Genomic DNA, 21,197 nt, shown 5'->3' with positions numbered 1-21,197 from the left:
AATCAGAGCATGCAGATCCGAAAGGGATGATGGGAAAAAAGGGCCCGCCATCCAATCAGGTTTCTCTTCTTTGATTAAACAGCCAAGATATACACCAGTGTTAACCCTTTAACCTGTTGAATGCAAGTTATGACCTGTTGTTATCCTTCACACCACTGTGTGAAGGTGATCAATATATTTCATCAATAAGTGGGGGAACAGGGTTACCAAAGGTGCTGTTGAGAGACAGTGGCAGGGTAGCCTAGTCATTTGGCAGACCTCCACTAGAGTTCATTCTCAAACTCCCCTGTTTACCACAGATGTTTGATGTAAGTTAATGCTTATTGTCTACTTCAATATTCTTCTGTATGGCAAATTCCTTCAGGAAATTATGCAACAAACACATTTAAGTGCCAATCTGTTTCTGAGGGAGCAGGGAGGAAATCTGGCACAACATTCTACAGCATACCTGAGGACTCCAACTTCATTATGGGGGAGTTGAAAACATTTTATGGAAATAACACACATACCAACTGTATAACCTTACTGTTTGACTTATACTGTTAGGACAACATCCAGCTTTATAACAGCCATGACGAGTGATAAGTATTTGATTCTGCAGCATATTCTGCATTTCAATGATAATTCGGCAACATTGCTCTTGGGACAATCTAGATGATGACAGATTGTACAGAATCAGACCTGTCATGAAACATTTGTATGCCAAGTTTCCAAGAATGATACTTTTTGAAAAAATATAGCATTAAATATACATTACGTGTGAGATCCCCACTGGTTATATATGCAGCCTGGCGGTATATACAGAGAAGGGCTCCACAGTCATTCCTGTGGGGCACCCTTTCATGCTACAAATGAACCAGAATAATGTATTGGAGTTTGTGCAATCAGCCCCTCATAAAGGCTATAACCATATTTTTCTGGAGTTTTATAAGGCGCAAACTTGACCTGAAGGCATTAAGTTATCAGAGCACTTTACATGAGGACCAGTTGCGTTACACAAGGGCACATTCATTTTTGTTAGGCACCAAGAGATTAAGTGATTGCCAAGAATCACAGAATGTTGAGCGTCATTGCCGAGACTCGACCCCGGTTCCCCAGATTTGAGATCGACCGCCCTAGCCGTTAGGCCCTATCCTCTCCCCAAATCTTTATGTACACAACGTGTACAAAATCTGGCATTGTGGCTTGTGGTAAAACTGTAAGGCACTGCAAAGGGTTCTTGCAGAAGCTTATTTTTGAAGAAGTTTGAAAAGGCCTAGAGCAGTGATTTACATTGGAAAAAACTGCTCGCGGCCAACTTCTTACCAAGGCAGGAACTATATGTGCTCACTACGATCCCTGATGAGAGCACTTCTCCCGTCACAGTTTGGGATCAGTTAGCAGAAGTACAAAAGCCTAACTGTATACTTGGTAACATTAAGTACATGGGTTGAGTGCATTGATATGACCAGGTATTTTAATCATACAGTGTGAGTCATAAAAACTCACACATTGTATAACAAATTAGCTATCCGCCTATTCTACTTGTCATCATACAATGCATATGTTGCCTATTTTTGCAGCGCTGTGGACAAGATTTACATATTCTCCCTATGTCACAGATACTTAGTCACAACAACTCATTCATTGGTGGGGCCCATAACACCAACACACACAAGAATTCTGTCTTTCCAGTAGGCAGCGCTTACCTCTACCCTACCACAGAATTTTCCGCTATGCCGATAAAGTAGCACTTCCCTCTACCTTACCCTTCTATCAAGCAAAGGTAAATCTGTTTGTCTGGTGATAAGACACATGTGGAGACTACAATGCTTCTGAGAATTGAGAACCAATTACTATACCACTCACACACATTCATACAAAGATTTCCCTAACATAACACAATTCCGTGTTAATACAATTCTTGAAACCAGACAATGTTCAATTCCATGTGACTTCTCTTGCCACATCAATCCACTCCCTACTTCACAGAAGATTTACATTTCCGACTACACTTAACATAAACAATACTCGACATAAAGTGTTAAACATAAATCAATAATCACCAAACCAATACAATAATAACCATCAATCTGCTACCAAGAAATCTGTGGCAGCGCCGTGGACAAGATTTACATATACTCCCTATCTCACAGATTCTTAATCACAACAACTCATTCATACACTCATTCATTGGTGGGGCCCATAACACCAACACACACTCGCCATTCAATAAATCTCACTTGAATCTGTACACAGGAGAAAAGCGCTGGACATGTGGGTACCTTATTACCTATCAGGATTAATTTGCTTTATATTATATACACATTATACATATACATCGTCAGAATCCTGACCTTAGCATCAAGGCACTCCACCACTTGGTCGATGGACCAATTAGTTGGACTGGTTGATGGTGAATTAGAACCAGCTAAATCACAATTAAAGCCTAGGAAACATTTGGTATTTTCTGTAATTAATTAAAGAACCACAAACTCATTTCTTATTATTTCAATTTTTGTTAATCTGATAATAAATTTCTATACGTTTGCATTTATTCACTACAGCTCATAATATAAATTTCGTTTTATTTAAAGAGAAATCAAACATCTAGTAAATAGACATGAGTTTTAGGAAATTGCAGTTAATTAATTACCAATTTGCAAACGAAGATGGCTTCTGATCAAGAAGAGAGTTATCCGCATTCTCAGGTACAACTCCCAGGATAGTCTGTCTGACCCACACCGAGGGATCAAACCATCAGGCAAATTATATGATACACCGCAAATCTCTTCTCCCAAACGCCAACAAGCCCAATGCAAACCAACACCACAAACGAGCGGGAACAAAACCCAAAGAACATTAACCCAATGACAGATGAGGGGCCATTTTATACCCTTTTGCCCCTTACTTCATACAAAACTTGGCGACATTTAGGGGCAGAGAAAAGGTTTTTATGGACAGTTCGGAGTTATCTGTATGTTATTAAAGTTTCCCTGGACAAAACTGGTTCTTCATGATGACTTGGCATAGGAAGGCACAAATTATTAAGTTTTGTTCTGGTTCCCAGGCGACAGCAGCCAATGTAATACTTCCCAAGGTGAAAAAGTCATATTACACGGGTTCATTATTGTCCTTTCCGCTGTTCCCACATGGTCATCTATTGGCAGGCGAAAAAGTCCCATCCTTGACAGGGAACACGGTGTCAAGAGTTAAGGTCATTTAGTGATCTCCAGAGTCATCCGGACATGCGCAGAAATCATTGCGCTCACATGGTGGCATCTGCTTCAGAGAACGCCATCTTGGGTACTGCGGCCTAGTAGGCCCGAATGCCAACTTAAGCAAAAATAGACATAACAGTAATTAAAATATAGAAATGAAGATTCTAATGTTTAAACCCACACTAATCGCAATGTATGTTAGTATTTTCCTAGCTGTAGCAACATTTAAAGAGATAATACTAACCATTTGATGATTTTAAAAGCACAAACAATCACAAAGCAACACAAATCATGCAATTTTCTATTTTACAACAATCTATGATTAGTTTGCGTACCATAGTAAATTAATTAATTGTTCGGCCATGCAATTAGCAATTTAGTCCCACGTGTATCCCATGTTTATCAAGTTGCAAAGGTTGATTAATAATTTTTCACTGCAAATCTGTTATTACAAGTTCTTTTTAGAATGATTATGTAATTAATTTCATGCAAATTAGAGGAGGTATACAAAATTTTTACCTGCTACTTCACTATCATGAGACCAACACGGAAAAATGTATATCCTTCCTTGACTTTGAGTTAGGCATTGCTGAATGCCTTGCTGATGTAGAAGCAGCAGCCTCTACTTCATCTGTTGTGAAGGACATTGCAAGGATACAGGATCTGGGTTTTGCCAATAGCATTCCCACCACAGACCAAAATAATCACTGATATCGCTTATACAACATTTGTGCTGTACAAGGAAAGAAGAGTCAATAGAACTGTCCCCAGTGCCCATATCAGCAAGGTCTGTGATTTCCAACTTCCTTACTTTGTACCACAAAAATGAAGTCAGATTAAAAGTGAGCATATTAGTTTAATTAGATTCATAATTTGCATGGCCCACTAATTCACTAGCTATGCTGCCTATTTTGGACAACATTTCTATTAGTTCTCAGCTAAAGAAGTAACATATCCCAAGGCTTTTTCTTCCTAAAGTAGATTTGATTCAATTTGTCTATACAGACTACAGTAAATAGGTACACAATGGTACTGTTTTTGGCCTGCTTGCCACCTCCATCCTGCATAAAAAAAATGGCAGATGTTCCACATGCCATATTTTCAAGTGTATTGCAGTGAATACCAGTGTAAAGGACATGCACGTCGTACTGATGGCGTGTCCTGTGTGTCAAATCCTAAATCCTAAATCTCGTGCCTAGAGCCAGCAACACGGAGGATTTCATGCAATGCAGCATAGCAAGTATAGTTTTTGTGCTGCATGAACAGGACAGAGCTGCACTGTGCAATATCTAATAAGCAGTGGCACAATTCTGCTCTCTCCCTGGGCTGGTGCACTTTTGGCAGCAATGGGCCAATGCAGGCCTCATTGTCCCATAGTGCAGAGATTTTCCCCTGTACAAAAACTATGCTTTAAGTTTGTATGTGTGCTCTAGAATGCAGTCCATATGTAAAAAGGAAGACAAAATTAGGATAAATAAAAACATTTCTCCTTGTTGTAGCTGCCTTAGGGAGGTATTGGATTTGCATTTATAGGGATTCGTGTCATGTGAAAGCCCATTCTCTACCCGTATAACACCCCCTTGATGCAAATAATGCAAGGTAGCACCTTGTGCTGCATTGCTCTGGATTGTATTACTTTGGGTTACAATCCAACCCAAATTCCACATTGATGCCAGTTTCAACAATGAAGACTGTCCTGAAGCTCTGCTAGAGATAACTACGGGGCAATATAAGTTCAACATCTCCTAAAATACCTGTAAAATCCTATACCACGTTGTAGTCTGGTGTTGGCTATGGTATTTTGTCCCTGTGTCAGCCATATCTAATAGCAACCTCTACCATCTTTGAACATTTAACACCCAGAGGAGTCCATGTTGATGTGACTTGTGTAGATCCCACTTCCTTTTCTTACCTACACTATTCTGTAAATGGTAAGCTTTGGCTTACATCACACATTATTTTCACATGTCTATGAGGTAAAACACCCTGACTTGCCACACATCTGATGACAACGGTACCCAACTTGTGTGGCTAGGCCTAGAGCCCAAAACACAAATGGGTCAATCCAAGGGGCATGCAAATACCATATTGACTTAGCATGGTCCTTGGTTTGGGATGCATTTGTCACAGCCGCTAGACCCAGCCACTCAAGTCAAGTACCGTTTTTACCATGAGAAGTGTGGAAACTCTGGGTGGTAAGAATGTTGTGGTTCCTGGCAGCTTCCACAGGTTTTCCTCACAAAAATATGGGGAAAGTATATGATTGAGGTTTCTGGGTAAGAATAAATGGAAAGAGCCATGAAAATTACATCATCCTGGACTCACCATGATGTTTAGTTTTTAGAAATGTCTTGATTATGTAGATTTGCCTGTGTCATAGCCAAGCCTGAGCCCAATACAGCAGCTACACATATTTCCCAAAAATAGTCAATGTTCAAGACAACATTTTGATGTCTCTATATTGTGTTTTGGGGCAATCTCTTTTGTCGTCGCTAGACCACGTTTTATATATGGAGAAGTGTGGGAAAACAGAATTGTAGCACATTTGTTATTATTGATTGTATTTCTCTCAATTTTTAGCTTTCAAATATAAGCCACTGTGTAATGAAAACACGTTTAGAAAAATTGTTTCCTGATTCCAATGATAGTATGGATAAACCCAAATTCAGAGATGTACAAATGCCACTATTTCCAAATTCTGCATAGGTTTACTTCATACCCATTTTTTATTTACTAGATGTTTCCGGGGGCATGGCGTAGCAGACAGAGTGGCTGACTCTAGCGCACGGGGCTCATGATTCAATCCATGGTGCTGGTGGCAGCTCTGCTCAATACCCTGTGACTCTGGGCAATAGCTCACTTAATCTCTCCAAATGCCCCCAGAGCCTTGAAACCTTAAGGGGTGATATGTTCGCGCTTTGGAAATATGTGTAATTTATATAGATGATGCCTTCTTGCTATACAATGAAAAAATAATTGTAAGCTGCAGGTCAGGTACTGGCTGTGAATAGTGCATGTTTATGGACATCCAGCAACACTATATAGCCCTTTGACCAGAAGGGTTTGGTGGATGTAACGGTTTAAGGCTTATGTAAACTTGCAATTTGCACAAAAAAGTGCAAATGAAAATGTTGCCTGCTGTTCATTTTGTTCGAATGTATGTACATTATTTCTGATTTCAATGATTAATTTATTTGGGAAAACTTGAATTATCTACACAAATGACTCCTTGCAGAAATTGTAATTTTGTATTGCTTTATATGTTCTCCAATTTGTTTAACAAACTGCAAGTAGAGTCAAACCACCAAAAAAGGGGGAAAAACTACCACTTTCTAAAAAGGCGATAACTGTAGTAAGAAAATGTTTTCCTTTTTACATGCTTGATTGTTCCTGAAAGATGAGAACATTTTGATATTATCACAGCAGACTTATTATCGATTCTATCTACAAAAAATACATATGCTTGCTTGCACAGCACATTCTTCCTTTTTTATAAAAACCCTAACATTTTGATATATAGTTTTCTCTATGGGAATTCACAAAACCTGGGTATCTTTAGAATGGCCATTATGTGGGAAAAGGGATGCAGATGAGGCACGGGTACCATTTATGCAACTAAATATTTTATTAAGTTCAAGGTACCCCAAGCATACCAAAAAATCTTCTCAGCACTAGGGGTAAAAAGCCCCAAGTGTGAAGGGATTAAAGCCCAATTGGCAACTTTTTAAAATGCTCATGTCTCAAAAACTACTAAGCAGCTTTATCCCAAACCAACCAAAGAACGCTTTTTCTTTTCAGTTCTACTGCACAAAAATTGGCATACCACACATTGTCAAATTTGGTACAAATCCATCCATTGGGTCAAAGGCGATTGGCAAATCAATAAATTACTTTATGATTTTTCAATAGAAAGTGCACCTGAAATACAGAGTGGATATGTGTGAACACATAATCAGTACCTGTTAAATATATCTCCAATTTAGTCATCTCAAGGTTCTAGTGACATAATAAACCATGAGGTGAAAGTCACCAGAACCCATATATGGCAATATTAGACCAAGGGGTAGTTATGTAAAAAAATGTGTTTCCCTCAAAATGTAACAAGGGGCATTGATTGGAATTACAATTTTAAAGTTTTGTTTACCATTTATGAATAAATTGTTGATGAAACTTTAGCCAAAGGTGAGGACCAGTAAAATAATGCCCTTTTTGTAGTTGCTTCATATACCACTTGTTAGACCTGGCCCTCTCTGTTAGGGTCGCCTCAAACGTTTTGTATTCAAGCCTTTTGTTCTGCTAAATTCCTTTTTGTTGACTTTAGGCCTCTCTGCACTTTACCAAAGTTAATCTGTGCTAAAGTGCCTGTGCTCTCTCACTAAAACATGGTAAAATGTGCCTACACCTGATTGAAACATTTAATGTACTTCCTAGTACGACAATAGTCACTAAATTAGCCTGTGCTTAACCCTCTGGTTGCTTGGCACAAAGCTACCAGGCTTAACTTATAGGCAATGTTTTAAATAGTTATGCAGCACTCAAACAGTAAAAAAGTAAAAACACAACACAAGAAAAATGCCACACCAATTTAGAAAAATAGAGAACATTTTCATAAAAGAAATTACAGAAAAAAAACTAAATCAAATTAGAAGAACAAGAGGTGCTTCTGTGAAATAAGGCCCCTAAAAGATCCAAGCACTATTATTTTATGTGGATGACAGGAACATGATGGCCAAGTCAAGCAGACTTACGATGCACATTGGGTGGATTAGCAAGCAGGTAAGTCCTAGTCTTCTGTCAGTTCTCAGGCCACTTTTTGGTGGAATACTTCCAAAGTTTTGTTCTATGACTGTTTGAGCACCTTTAGCACCACTTTAGGGTTTCAGGACTGGTGGGGAACGGCTTGGAGGGCAGGATCACTTCAGGCAGGGGCAGGTGCGGGTTCAAGGCTGTTGGGGGCATATCAACAAGAAATAGTGATAATTCGCGCTAAGCGCTGTTAGAGCGAAAAGTTTTATCTCCGGTGAAGTGCTTTGTTCATCACCGCTGTAGCAACGTATTAACAAGCCAGCGATAACAATCAGTTCCGGCGCTTAGGGATGGCGATAAAATATTAGCGCCGGCGATAAAAAAACGCACGCTAAGCCGCAAAAAGTAGAGATAAGCAATTTATCTAAAAAATCAGCCTGACAATTGACAACAGGCCTGCATTTTGCACGCAGCAAGTGGGAAAATGCACTATAAAAGGCCCCCAAGCAGGCAAAAAAAAATGGATTCCAGTGACCAGAGACCAGAGCAGACCAGAGACATAGAGGAAGCAGGGCCAAGCGCAGAGACCGCAGCGAACCCCACAGCCAGCCAGGAGGAGCAGGGAGAGAGCCAGGGGAAGCAAAAGAGGAGGAGGAACCCCAGGTTCAGCCACCAGGAGAATCAGGTCCTGTATACCCTGGTGGCTGAACACCAGCAGGAGCTGTTTATAAGGAAGACAGTGCCATTGTCCAGAAAGAAACACATCTGGGAGGAGATCACAGCTAAGGTCAATGCTGTGGGAGAGAGGAATAGGAGGGCCATGGAGGAGGTGAAAAAACTCTGGACCGACAGCAAGAAGAACACCAAGGAGAAGATGGCCACCAACCGGAGGGCAGCCATGGCCACCGGAGGTGGTAGCCCCGTGCCACAGCTGGAGCTGGATGAGCAGGAGGAACTGGTGGCGCACCGCTGCAGGTCAACAGACACAACCACAGGGTGAGTAAAAACTATGGAGTGGGTGGACGGGGTGGATGGCCACAATGGCACCCATGTATAATAAATAGCATTGCATACCCACAATTACTGTGGTTCAGGTCCCAGATAGCCCTGTGCATGGTGGCATGGACACACATAAACATTGCTAGACACACTTTGACGGACACACTGACAGCGAAATGTGCACTGAAACCTCAGAAAAACACAGTCTAGCTACATCATCAGACCACAAAATACGTGCCACATCATATACCAAAATGCCACATCACGTAGAGACGCACAATGCTCACAAAATGCACACCTTGCACCATCACAACCTATATCCAAATCATCTCCACAAGGCCGCAACTCACAGGTGCCAAAATGAGTATGCAGTGTGAATGTGACAGATCACGTGCACGTGTAAGCATGCCAACAGCAAGAACAGCACACCTGCAAAATAGCACATGTGGCTGACTTGAGTGCAAGGATGTGCGTGACCAACAAGTGTGACTTGGAGGGCCACACACAACCTTGCACACGAGCCAGACATATGTGCAATGTTGCAGGTGTGCTGAGCCTGTCGCTGGCATGCTTACTCGTGCACATGACCAGTCACATTCACGCTGCATACTCATTTTGGCACATGGGAGTTGCAGACTTCGGAAGAAGATTTGGATAAGTGTGGTGATGAGGCAAGGGGGACATTGTGACAACCTCATATGCCTGTACTACAAAAATGCCCCCTTGCCTGTACATGCTATGCAGCACTGTGTACACCAAGATGAGAAAGTATGAGTTGCATACCGACAACACATGCAATGTCACACTAAAAAGACGGATTATGGGGCATATTACCAAGGACGGCATTAAAATATTAGCTGCTTGAGCGGCAGAAAACTGCCACTTAAGCAGCGATAATGGCCCTTAAAAAATGCCCTTGAGAATTCCAATACAAGCCCATGGTCACACCAGACCATGGACTTCTATTGGAATTCCCTAGGGCATATTATCAAGGCCATGATCACCGCTTAAGCGGCAGTTCTCTGTCGCTCAAGTGCTGATAATCTGTAATGCCGTCCCTGATAATTTGGCCCTTAGTTGTGTGCTCTCCATTGCAAAATGCAATGCGGGGCGCACCATGAAAGCCATTCAGTCATCCAAAGGCAACTCACCTGCATGCACACATATCCCTGTCCATCATACCCACCCACCTCTCCCGCCCCACGTCAACACATGGCATGTACTATTTTCACAAGCAAAATTTAAAAATCCTCATGTCAGCGTAAGCTAGATCTTCAGATCTAACAATTGTGCAAACCTAGGGACATATTATCAAGATCAGCGTTAAAATCATTGCTGCCTTAGCGGCAGGAAACTGCCACTAAAGTGGCGGCAATGGGCTTGATAATATGCCCCTGTGAATTCCCAGAGAAGGCCATGTTCACACCACAACATGGACTCCTATGGGAATTCACAAGGGCCGATCATGAAGCCCAACACCGCCGCTATAGTGGCAGTTACCTGCCGCTAAATCCGCAATCATTTTAACGCTGATCCTGATAATATGGCCCCTAGTCCCTCTCCACTTACTATGGTGTTCATTTTTCTGAGCATAGGATCCTTGGCTTGTTACTATGACATGTCTCCTCTACTACCTTGAATATTAAGAACCATGTAAAAAGGGGCATACCAACCAATTAACAACACAGGCCATATAAACCAACATCACCAGCACTAATCCATACGAAAGTCTATTTCACAATCCGTCAAGGCATGTCACTACCCATGTTGCTCTGTACTCATTGATAGCCTTACCAGTGCGTATTCTGTGGTAATCTGTGTTATCGAGAAGCTAAACACTAAAAACACAATATACAGGCTGCTGCTTTAGATTCACCCATCATGCATGTCTACAATGGTGTGGAATGGTCACATCTACGCACTATTAAGGCACTAGCCTGGTACCAGCTCACCTGGCTCAGTGTTGACATCGCACTCGCTGTCTTCGTACACAAATGGTCCAAAGAAATGGTCCCATGCCCTAGCCGCATCAAGTGATCCCTTGCTCACTGTACCCTTGACCAGTAGTAGCCTAACTATCCCATCACACTCTGCCCATTTGGTGAACTGGCACTCCCATTGATCTAATCGCATGGCCCCACTTGCCCTCCAGTGCATCGTAGTATCCCCTCATGGCCACTAATAATACCCTAACCATAAACTTGCGGCAAGCCCACTTTGAGCCGTGTGTGGGAAGCAATGTAGGATACAAGCCCCCTACGACAGATCTACCTCCCTGTCTGTCAACACCATCAATACTGTTATCTCTATGGTCCAATAAGTTGCCTAAAGTGGTCACCCCCAAATCATGTGAGGAAAGTTTGCCCCCTCTCCCGGAACCCTTGTACATGCCTATGAGTCAGTGTAGAAACATGCATTGACTTTCTTCCGGTGTGAGGTAAGGCAATGTAAAACATTTAAAATAAGCCTTTGGAAGAGGGTGGGCCTGATGCACCTCCATGCCTACTCTACAATCTCAGCACAAGCTCTTTCCGGGATCTCTTGAACTACATCTACCTCCCATTTCAATTCAGTTTGTCCAAAGGGGGCAGCTCCACGAGACCCATGCGCATGTACAGGCATGTGACTGCCTTAAACTTTACAGCTGCTGTCAATATGTATTGGCACCCTAAAGAAAGCTCAGGTCCTGCTTGGTCCCCTTTACAATGCGCACGAATATCCGCTGTGATCGCTGCATGGAGTATGTAGTCCCCCTTAGAAAATCAAACCGCTCATGCAGAGTCTAGAAGGTTTGCGCCTGGTATGATGCACAATACAGCCCACCACTGCCACACACACTCCACATGTGGGACAAAATCTGTGGGTAATGGGTGTGGACACCGTCTGCCCAGATAGCAACAACATTTGCCATACATGCTGCACCATACTCTGAAAGGGTAATCCAAAAGAAGGGCAGGAAGCAAGATTAAACATGACAGACGCAATGCACACAACACAAATTTCAAGGAGCCAAAGCAACTTAGAGGCACATGTGTCCTACACAGTGCAGCTTTGTAGAAACAACACGGCATATATATTCAAGGACGATCTTAAAATTATCGCCACTTCAGCGGCATGAAACAGACACCAAAGCGGTGATAATGTGCCTGATAACATGCAGCAGAGAATTATAATCAAAGCCTTTGGAAGCGGGTGTGCCTGATGCACCTCCATGCTTACTCTACAATCTCAGCACAAGCCCTTTCCGGGATCTCTCGAACTACATCTACCTCCCATTTCAATTCAGTTTGTCCAAAGGGGGCAGCTCCACGAGACCCATGCGCATGTACAGGCATGTGACTGCCTTAAACTTTACAGCTGCTGTCAATATCAGGGCGGCGGGGATCGATGGGACTGCCCTGGTCTGGTTGTCCTCCTTCCTGAGCGACCGCACCCAGGCTGTTCGCCTGGGTGACTTCACAGCGGACTTCCAGAAAGTCCAGTGCGGGGTTCCTCAAGGCTCATCTCTTTCCCCTCTTTTGTTCAATCTATATATCGCCCCACTCATCTTTTCTCTCCAACAGATGGAGGTCGCCGTATTTAATTACGCGGATGACCTCCAGCTGGTCTTTGATCTTTCCTCTCCTTCTTCTGTCCTCAACTTCCACACTGTCATGTTTCACATCAGGGACTGGATGAGCCATAATCACCTCAAACTTAACCCGGACAAAACCGAGTTGGTATTGACGGGCGGTTCCTCCAGCCCCTGGTCCCCCCTTTGCTGGCCTCCCTCTCTTGGTCCCCCTCCTGTCCCTTCCTCCTCTGTCAAAACACTAGGCATTAAGCTCAATTCTCAACTTACCCTTCACTCCCAGGTTAGCTCTGTGGTATCTTCCTCTTTTCTTTCACTACGTACTATCCGCAAGGTGTCCCGTTTCTTTACTTTTTCCGCTCTTAAACTTATTATCCTGGCCATGGTGGTGTCCCGCCTGGACTACGGGAACGCCCTGTATGCCGGCATTCCTGCATACAGTTTGCGCCGCCTACAACAGATTCAAAACCAGGCGGCCCGCCTAGCCTTCAACCTTCCCAAATTCCACCACTCCACCCCACTTCTAAAATCTCTTCACTGGCTCCCAGTATGGGCCAGAATTCAATTTAAACTCGCATCAATCACTTTTCTGGCCCGATCGGACCTGGCACCTGCCTTCATCTCCTCTGAGATTGTTCCCTATGTCCCCTCCAGGGACCTACGTTCTTCCTCTCAGTCCCTCCTCACCATCCCTCGCTTCCGGAGGAAAAAGTGGGGCGGCTCCAAATTTGCCTTTCTAGCACCAACCCTTTGGAACTCCCTCCCCCTTCACCTTCGTGCCAGCACCCTCTATCCCCAATTCCGTAAAAATCTTAAAACCTACCTTTTCACAAAATCCTTTGAATGAATGCCCAGTCCTTTCCCCCTGTTTCTTAAACCTCAGTCCCCACTAGCTACAGCGCCAAGAAACCGCCGGTATACGTGCGCTTTAAAAGTGCTTTTAAACTCAAACTCAAACTCAAACTCAATATGTATTGGCACCCTAAAGAAAGCTCAGGTCCTGCTTGGTCCCCTTTACAATGCGCATGAATATCCGCTGTGATCGCTGCATGGAGTATGTAGTCCCCCCTTCGAAAATCAAACCGCTCATGCAGAGTCTAGAAGGTTTGCGCCTGGTATGATTCACAATACGGCCCACCACTGCCACACACACTCCACATGTGAGACAAAATCTGTGGGTAATGGGTGTGGATACTGTCTGCTCAGATACATGCTGCACCATACTCTGAAAGGGTAATCCAAAAGAAGTGCAGGAAGCAAGATTAAACATGACAGACGCAATGTACACAACACAAATTTCAAGGAGCCAAAACAACTTAGAGGCACATGTGTCCTACACAGTGCAGCTTTGTAGAAACAACACGGCATATATAGTCAAGGACGTTCATAAAATTATCGCCACTTCAGCGGCATGAAACATACACCAAAGCGGTGATAATGTGCCTGATAACATGCAGCAGAGAATTCTAATCAAAGCCCATGTTCACACCAGAACATGTGCTTATTCTGGAATTCTATGGGGCACATTTCCAAGGACAGCTTTGCCGCTTGTAGCGGAAGTCTCCTGCTGCTAAAGCGCAGATAACACCATGGATGTCCATGATAACATGCCCCCAAGTAGGCTCCCATTGCCAATGTTCCAAAAGTGTGCACTCATCACACATCACCAATAGCTCACTAAACACATGCACATGTGCAAGCCCCTGCAAAGCTGCAACTCCTTGAGCCACACTGATAAGGCATGTGATAGGGCATGATGGATAGCATGCCTGCAGGACAAAGATATTCACATGGTGCCGGAGACCTCACTGATGTTGCGGAGTGTAGAACTCATCCTCAAGGGAGCATGTCACACCCTGGCACAAACTAATGTACAAACAACCCCTGATGTGACCAAGACACGTGGGGGCATATTATCAAGCCAGGCGATAAAATTATCGCCGATTTAGCGCCAGAAAACTGCCGCTAAAGCAGCGATAATGGGCTTGATAATATGCTCTATGGAATTCCAATTGAAGCCCATGTTAGATGTGAAGGACATCTAACATGGGCTTCAATTTCAATTCCATAGAGCATATTATCAAGCCCATTATCGCCGTTTTAGCGGCAGTTTTCTGCCGCTAAAGCGGCGATAATTTTATCGCCTGGCTTGATAATATGCCCCTTGATGACCTACTATGCACAAGTGTTACTACTCTGACAAGGATACACCATCCACACAGATTTACATATGTCTGCATTGTCCATACACAGAAGTCAAAGGCCCATTTCATGAAAGGGACAAGGGGCAGCTAAACAAAGGCAGCAGGTGCCACCATCACACAATGCAGTGTACACACATACTAATCGGAGTACATCAACATTGCCTAATAGGTGTTGCGGACTGCATCAGTCACATAACACAAACCAAGACACAGCAGGTAGCATTTGTCTGTAAACCCTGTCAAGACACATTTCTCACCTAGGCAACTTGTGATATTACAACGTACAAGTACACACACACATCTGGGATGTCTCTGAAATAATCACCATCCAGTAACTAGCATGCATATTGTACAAAATATCTATCATGTACAGTCTCCCTCAGTCTGATTGTTAAGTCAAATAATGCATGCCCATACATGGATACCACTGTTAAACTGTATCTCCCATGAACATTTCAGAGGGAGCGACAACACCTCCTGGACAGCGGGACGACCCACTCCACCACGATGACTCGTCCCAAACACCAACTATCAATATGGACGAGTTTGAGTGTCTCCTCGATTCCTTCGCAACACCAACTCCAGTAGCAGGGCTACCCACCAGCATTGCGCCCAGCCCACCCCCTGCACAAACCACCCAGCAGCCAGCACCTCCAACCACAGCTGCCTCCCAGGACCCAACCAACAAATATGCGGCCTTTCAAACCATGGTGCTGGAGGTCCAATGGGAGACACAGGACTTTGTGCGGGTGGGCTTGGAGAGCCTGGCAGCCAAGTTTGAGGAGCTCAGTGGGTGTCTGAATCGCCTTGAAAACAACTTTGCGAGGCTGCCAGACATCCACACCTCCCTCAATCGCATCCAACGCTCCTTGGATGACATTGCTGGTGTCTTGATCCGGAGAGTGGACACACTGTCCCGGCAGGATAGCTCCAGCAGTGTCTCTGCTGCATTATCCCGACAGGGGTAATGGAGTCCAGGGAGCAGAGAGAGCTCCAACAGATGGCTGCCATGGCTCAACACCAGCGCAATCTGGTACAGATATGGCAGGCCATGCTTCTCTACATGACAGCTTTACCTCCCCACGGTCTTGTGACATCTGCTGCTTGCGCATCCACATCCTCAGCGCCGCACCCTGATGTGTCTGTGCCTCACAGTGCTGCTCCTACCATACCACCGCCCACATGTGAGACACACGACACATCATCTGACGAATCTGAGGATGAAACTGCAACCATGGTGATGCGCAAGTTCAGCTAGCAGTGATGTACACAGGCCTGTCGGTTTGTACACAACAACATTTCACTGCCCTTCCTCTCCCACTGTCTGCCGACGTCCTTCAACACCCAGCGTGGACCCACACATTGACCCACAGCAAATCTCCTCTTGTTCATTGACAATGGCACTGGCACTGCTAAATCCGCCTCCTCCCCTGGCTCTGTCGCTCGCAATGGACTGCCAATCCCATGTCCTAGGGTCAAGTTCTGGTCAATGCACAACATCTTTTTTTTGTAAAATAAATGCACTTTAATCACACAGGTGCGTGTGTCCATGAACAATCAAGTATTTAACTTAGGTAATAAGTAAGGGGCTGTGAATTCACAAGAAGGTCCAGCAAGGCTAATTCAATCAATGTACATGTGTCACCTGACACGGATAGGCAGTGAGATGGCTGTGTATGTGCAAAAGCAATCTAGATAATTTTCCTATGACAACATCTTTAAAGTGCACCACTAGCTCCTGAGTGTCTCAAGGAGCGGGGGTGGGTGGGAGTCTGCCACTGCTTGGAAAACCCGTTCTTGAGGAGTCACATTAATGTCAGCATGTGCTGTGCCTGCTGCAGGAGGGTGGGGAGAGTGTTCCAGTTTTTTGCGTTGAGGTGGCATAATGATCTCCTGCAGGAGTTAGCAGTACAAATGCGGGGGACTGTGGCACTTGTAATGTCAGCGTAGCAGACCTGCTGGATTGGGGTGCAGAAGCTGAGTCATCTGTTGAGGTATGCATGTCCGGTTTTGTGGAGTGGCTTGTGTGCGTGGTTCTTGCGCATGGAGGTGAGACACTTGTTGGCGGTGAGCCAGTGCAGGTCTCACAGGTGGGGTGTGATGTGCTGTCAGCGAGGGATGTTGAGGACCAGGCGTGCAGAGGTGTTTTTAATGCGTCTAAGTTGTTATCAGAGTTTGGTCGAGGCTCCTGCATAGCGGATGTTACCATATTCCAACTTGCTGCTGCAGAGTGCCTGTGTGACTGTACTCCATGTCTTGGTGGTAATCCACCTGTTGAACTTGACAAGCATCCGGAGGGTGATGAAGCAGGAGGACGAGATGGCGTTTTCCGGCTTTGGCATGGAGAGAGTAGAGTTGATGTTGAACCCCATGGTGCATGCGTGGGTGGTTGTTGCTGGATCTGTTCCCAGGGCAGCCGCACACCAGGAGGTGTCTCATGCGTAGGGGGTGGATTCGAGGATGAGCATTTCTGTCTTGTCTGATGTTCATCTCCTGTTGGCAGTCCTTCGTCCACTCAGCAACGTCTTACAGTCCTGTATGGTGTATGGTTGTGTAAGTGAGGGTGGCGATGGTGAGGGAGAAGACCAACTGGCTGATGTTCTCGTAGGAGATGATGTTGAGGTTGGGCAGTTGGGTAACGTGTGCAAGTGGTGACATGTACATGTAGAACAATGTTGTGTGAGGGATGAGACCTGGGGTAATCCTCAGTAGATTACTGTGGACTCTGAGCAGGAAGGGTGGAGGAGGGCAGACTGGGTTTTGCCGTAGAGGAAGGAGTTTGTCCAGTCACGAGCCTTGTCTCGGATCTCGTTGTCATGTATGCATGTGCATGGTGTGCAGTGCAAGATAGTGTTGAAGTCAAATCACAGGTACTGGTCAATGAGTGCTGCTCTTTCACTGTTGCCATCCGTGGCATTATGTCATTGGTGGCGGAGATGTGTCCAGTTTGCTGCAGGAGTTGCCGCTGAAGCGCAAATGGGACGGATCCTGGATGCTGTTACCATAGAATTAGTGGGTCAGTTGTTTGTTGATGGTCTTTGCAATGACACCTCACACGAAAGGTAGCAGGGAGATGGGACGTAAGCAAAAGGCGGATCTTGGGGTCAGTCTTTTGTTTGTGGAATAAGGGGTTGATATCGGCGTGCTTCCAGCTCTACGTCAATGTTGAATTTACGAGGGATATGTTGATGCTCATCTGGAAATGGGGTGCAATGGTGGGGCTGGCTTTGCAGCAGATGTGGTGTGGGCATGTGCCTGACGTTGATCCTTAGTGGATGTAGTACCAGATGTGCATTGTGTTTGTGTTGTTTACGTTGGTCCAGGAGAGCATGGGCTTGGCGTGTATGGGATCCATGGTGATGGAGGTCTCAGTGCTAGTCGTGGCAGTCGTGGTGTTGTAGCTGTCATGGATGGCTGCACCCTTGCGATGGACAAAAGTAACAAAGGAGTTGCACAGGTCTTGCAAAGGTGGGATGGTGTTGTTGTTGGAGCTGGTTTTGGAGAGTTCTTTCACTAGGTTGAAGAGCACTTAGCTGGTGTGTGCGTTGTTGGCAATGCGGTCTTTGAAGGAGGCCCAATTGCGTATCTGTGGAGCTGATGGTGTCTCTCTTCACTAGCTCATAGCAGGGCGGCATTGAGGCCAGGTGTTCTGCATTGAACAAGCTGGCTTACTTGCTGGTGTGTCTGTTGGAGTGTGTCTTAATCTGGGCGAGTGGGTTTGCGCTGTTGCCTATACCTTGTCTGACATTCTGGGCGCTGGAGTGAGTGTCGGTGGTTGTGCTCCAGGCAAGGTTGATGGTTAGCTGTGCTTCTGTGACTGTGCTCCAGCAGTGCCAGTGGATCTGTTGGGTGTGGTTGCGTGTGGTGTCTTCATGGAATGCAAATTTGCTGCGATGATGGTTGTTTCAGTGGAGGTTGGCTGGGTGGTTGGAGTAGACATGCGAGCTTGCGGATAATATGTGGTCAAGCGTGTGCCTGTTGTGGTGGGTGGGTGTTGTGACAAGTTGTATGAGCCCGAGGGTGGCCAGGGTGTCGGTCAGGGTGGTGGATATGGTGTCGTCAATGTACACGAGGTGGAAGTTCAGCTCTATGTGAAGGATGTAGTCTGTGGATGTGAGGGCGTGTGTACCGACAAAGTTGGTGATGGAGATGCAGAACTGTGTTTGGGGTCTGGAGGCTATGTAGATGCGGGTTACTCTGAGGGTGGTTTTTGGATTGTTGTGGATCTGGATGTGCATGTGTCTGGCGTTGATGAGGATGTTGTTGTGGTTGTTTGAGACTCTGCAAGTGTTCCTGTTGACGATAGCAATTCATAGTCCTACTCCGTTGGTGCGGTCCCTGTGGTTGATCTTGTATCTGCACAGGATGGCTATGGCGAGGTAGTGTTCTGAGGAGGGGTACAACTGGGTTACTGTCATGGAGACCATGTCTGGGGAGGTTGAGTTGAGTAGGTCCCAGAGTTCACTTGTGTGTTGGCATCTGTGGCAGGTGTTGGTGACAATGCATCTGAGGTAGTTTGCTTACAACACAGTGGGTGGATTTGCAGATTCAATGCTGGTGACAATGCAGTTCCGGCTGGAGATGTGTCCTTGTGTGCGTCCTGTTCTGGGCAGGAAGCAGGTGTGTGATCGTCCCATGTTGAGGGCGTTGAGTGTGCTAGCATCGTAGTGGCAACGTGTGTAGTTGCGTTCGCGGACCCAGGATGTTCCTGCACTTTGCGCGGACCCGGCGTGGATGTACACAAGTGGAAGGGGAGGTGGGCGGATCAGCCTGGCATGTGGGTGTTACGAAAGTGCGTGTTGCTGTGCAGCTCAGCAGGGGAAACTGTGGCGGGAAGGGAGAGTGAAGGCGGTTTGAAAAACGTGTCCAAATACAGGCTAAGAAATGTAAATGAGCAATACAACTAAACACATCAGAACGGGGCACAGTGTTGCAAAATAAATAACTCTTGCAATGACGGCAAAGATGAGACAACCGGAGTCAGATATTGAAGAAGGGCCACAGGGTGCCCCACAAGATTACACTGCTAAAATTGCACTGACAACATTGATCCGATGGCACAACTAGCAATATCCCAATTCTGGTCACACAACATGTATGACATATGTGTGAGAAAGTACAATCTTTCATGCATGGTATTCACCCACTTGTTAAGGAACTGCTGAATGGACTTTTACTGAGTGTGCCCTGAACTCCTGCCAATCAGGTGCCCAGGGCCTATGTTCCTTCCCGAAACACTAACATTCAAAATTGTCAAACCATGGACAACTAACCTACAATCCACGTCTGGTTGGGAGGCTGCCTAGGCTGCCACACATCAGACATGTTGCTGGACCCCAGGGTGCACAGCCCCCACTCCCCTGGGCCTGCAATAATGCACATCCTGGGCGGGGTGCTAGGTCTCCTCCCCCAGGATGGCCAGGGTGAACCTTCAAAGAAATGCAGACTCAGTGAGCTTCTACAGGCCACGGGCTGTACCCAGAAAACTGCCCCCCAATACCCCGTTCTGACACCCACTCTTGCGGGATGACTGGCCGGAAACACAAAATAAGGACAGGGTATGTTCCAGCCTGCCCACACCAACCCTCAGGTGAGGGAGGCGAGGTGAAGCCCATCTCCGTGCGCTCTCCATCTTGAAGATGTGAAGCCCTGCACAATCAGGACTAGGCTACTGGCCACTCCCACAGGTGAGTGGCAGGATAGTGTGTGTATCCACCCCAGGGCAGGGACCCATTGTTCCCTGCCCTGTACCTACCTGTAACACAAATAAACATAGTATTTAGAGGCACCCTGAAGCTTCCTTTGCCTGATTTAGAAAAAGCAAGGAAGTGCAAGAAGAAAGAAACTACAGTGCAGCTGCTAAGAAGACGAAGACACCAACTGCTTTGGCCCCAGCCCTACTGGCCTGTCGACCCTTGAACCTGTTCCTACCACAGCCCAGACCCACTTGTGGCCAGCAGCCTCACAAAGCCCTGCGGACCTGGCTACCTTGTGACTCTGATCATATGGGAGGCCCATGAGCAGTAGCTCTGCTCAAAGCAAGTTTCTAACCCCTGGCATCATCACAGAACCGCAAAGCCTGCACACCCTGCACTGGACAAGCCTGGCCTGTGTCGGAGTGGACAAAGACCCCGATGACGTCCCCCCCGGCAACTGTGACCCCGAATCTGGCCACCAAGGTCTCACCTCGATGCTCATTATGACACCTGCAGCCTCAGAACCAGGGACCCCCCGGACACAATCAACAGAGGGTAAGATTTACCAAGACCAAAAGTCACCCCAGCACCCGGCGCACTGTGGCCCCCTATGCCCGACTCCTGGGGACATACCCACCCTCCAAATACCCAATTTAACTCACAAAGTGGTGGGGGCACATGAAGAAACTGCGAACCCGAGCTTGCAGCCTTGGTTTGCCCAGAAGCTATCCCATTGCAATCCATTGAGCGCACAAAGAGTCAAAGGCACCCTGCACCCACC

The sequence above is a fragment of the Triturus cristatus genome, chromosome 2_2 (genome assembly GCF_964204655.1).
Source record: "Triturus cristatus chromosome 2_2, aTriCri1.1, whole genome shotgun sequence".
Lineage (NCBI taxonomy): Eukaryota > Metazoa > Chordata > Amphibia > Caudata > Salamandridae > Triturus > Triturus cristatus.
Note: the sequence above shows the minus strand (reverse complement) of the source record.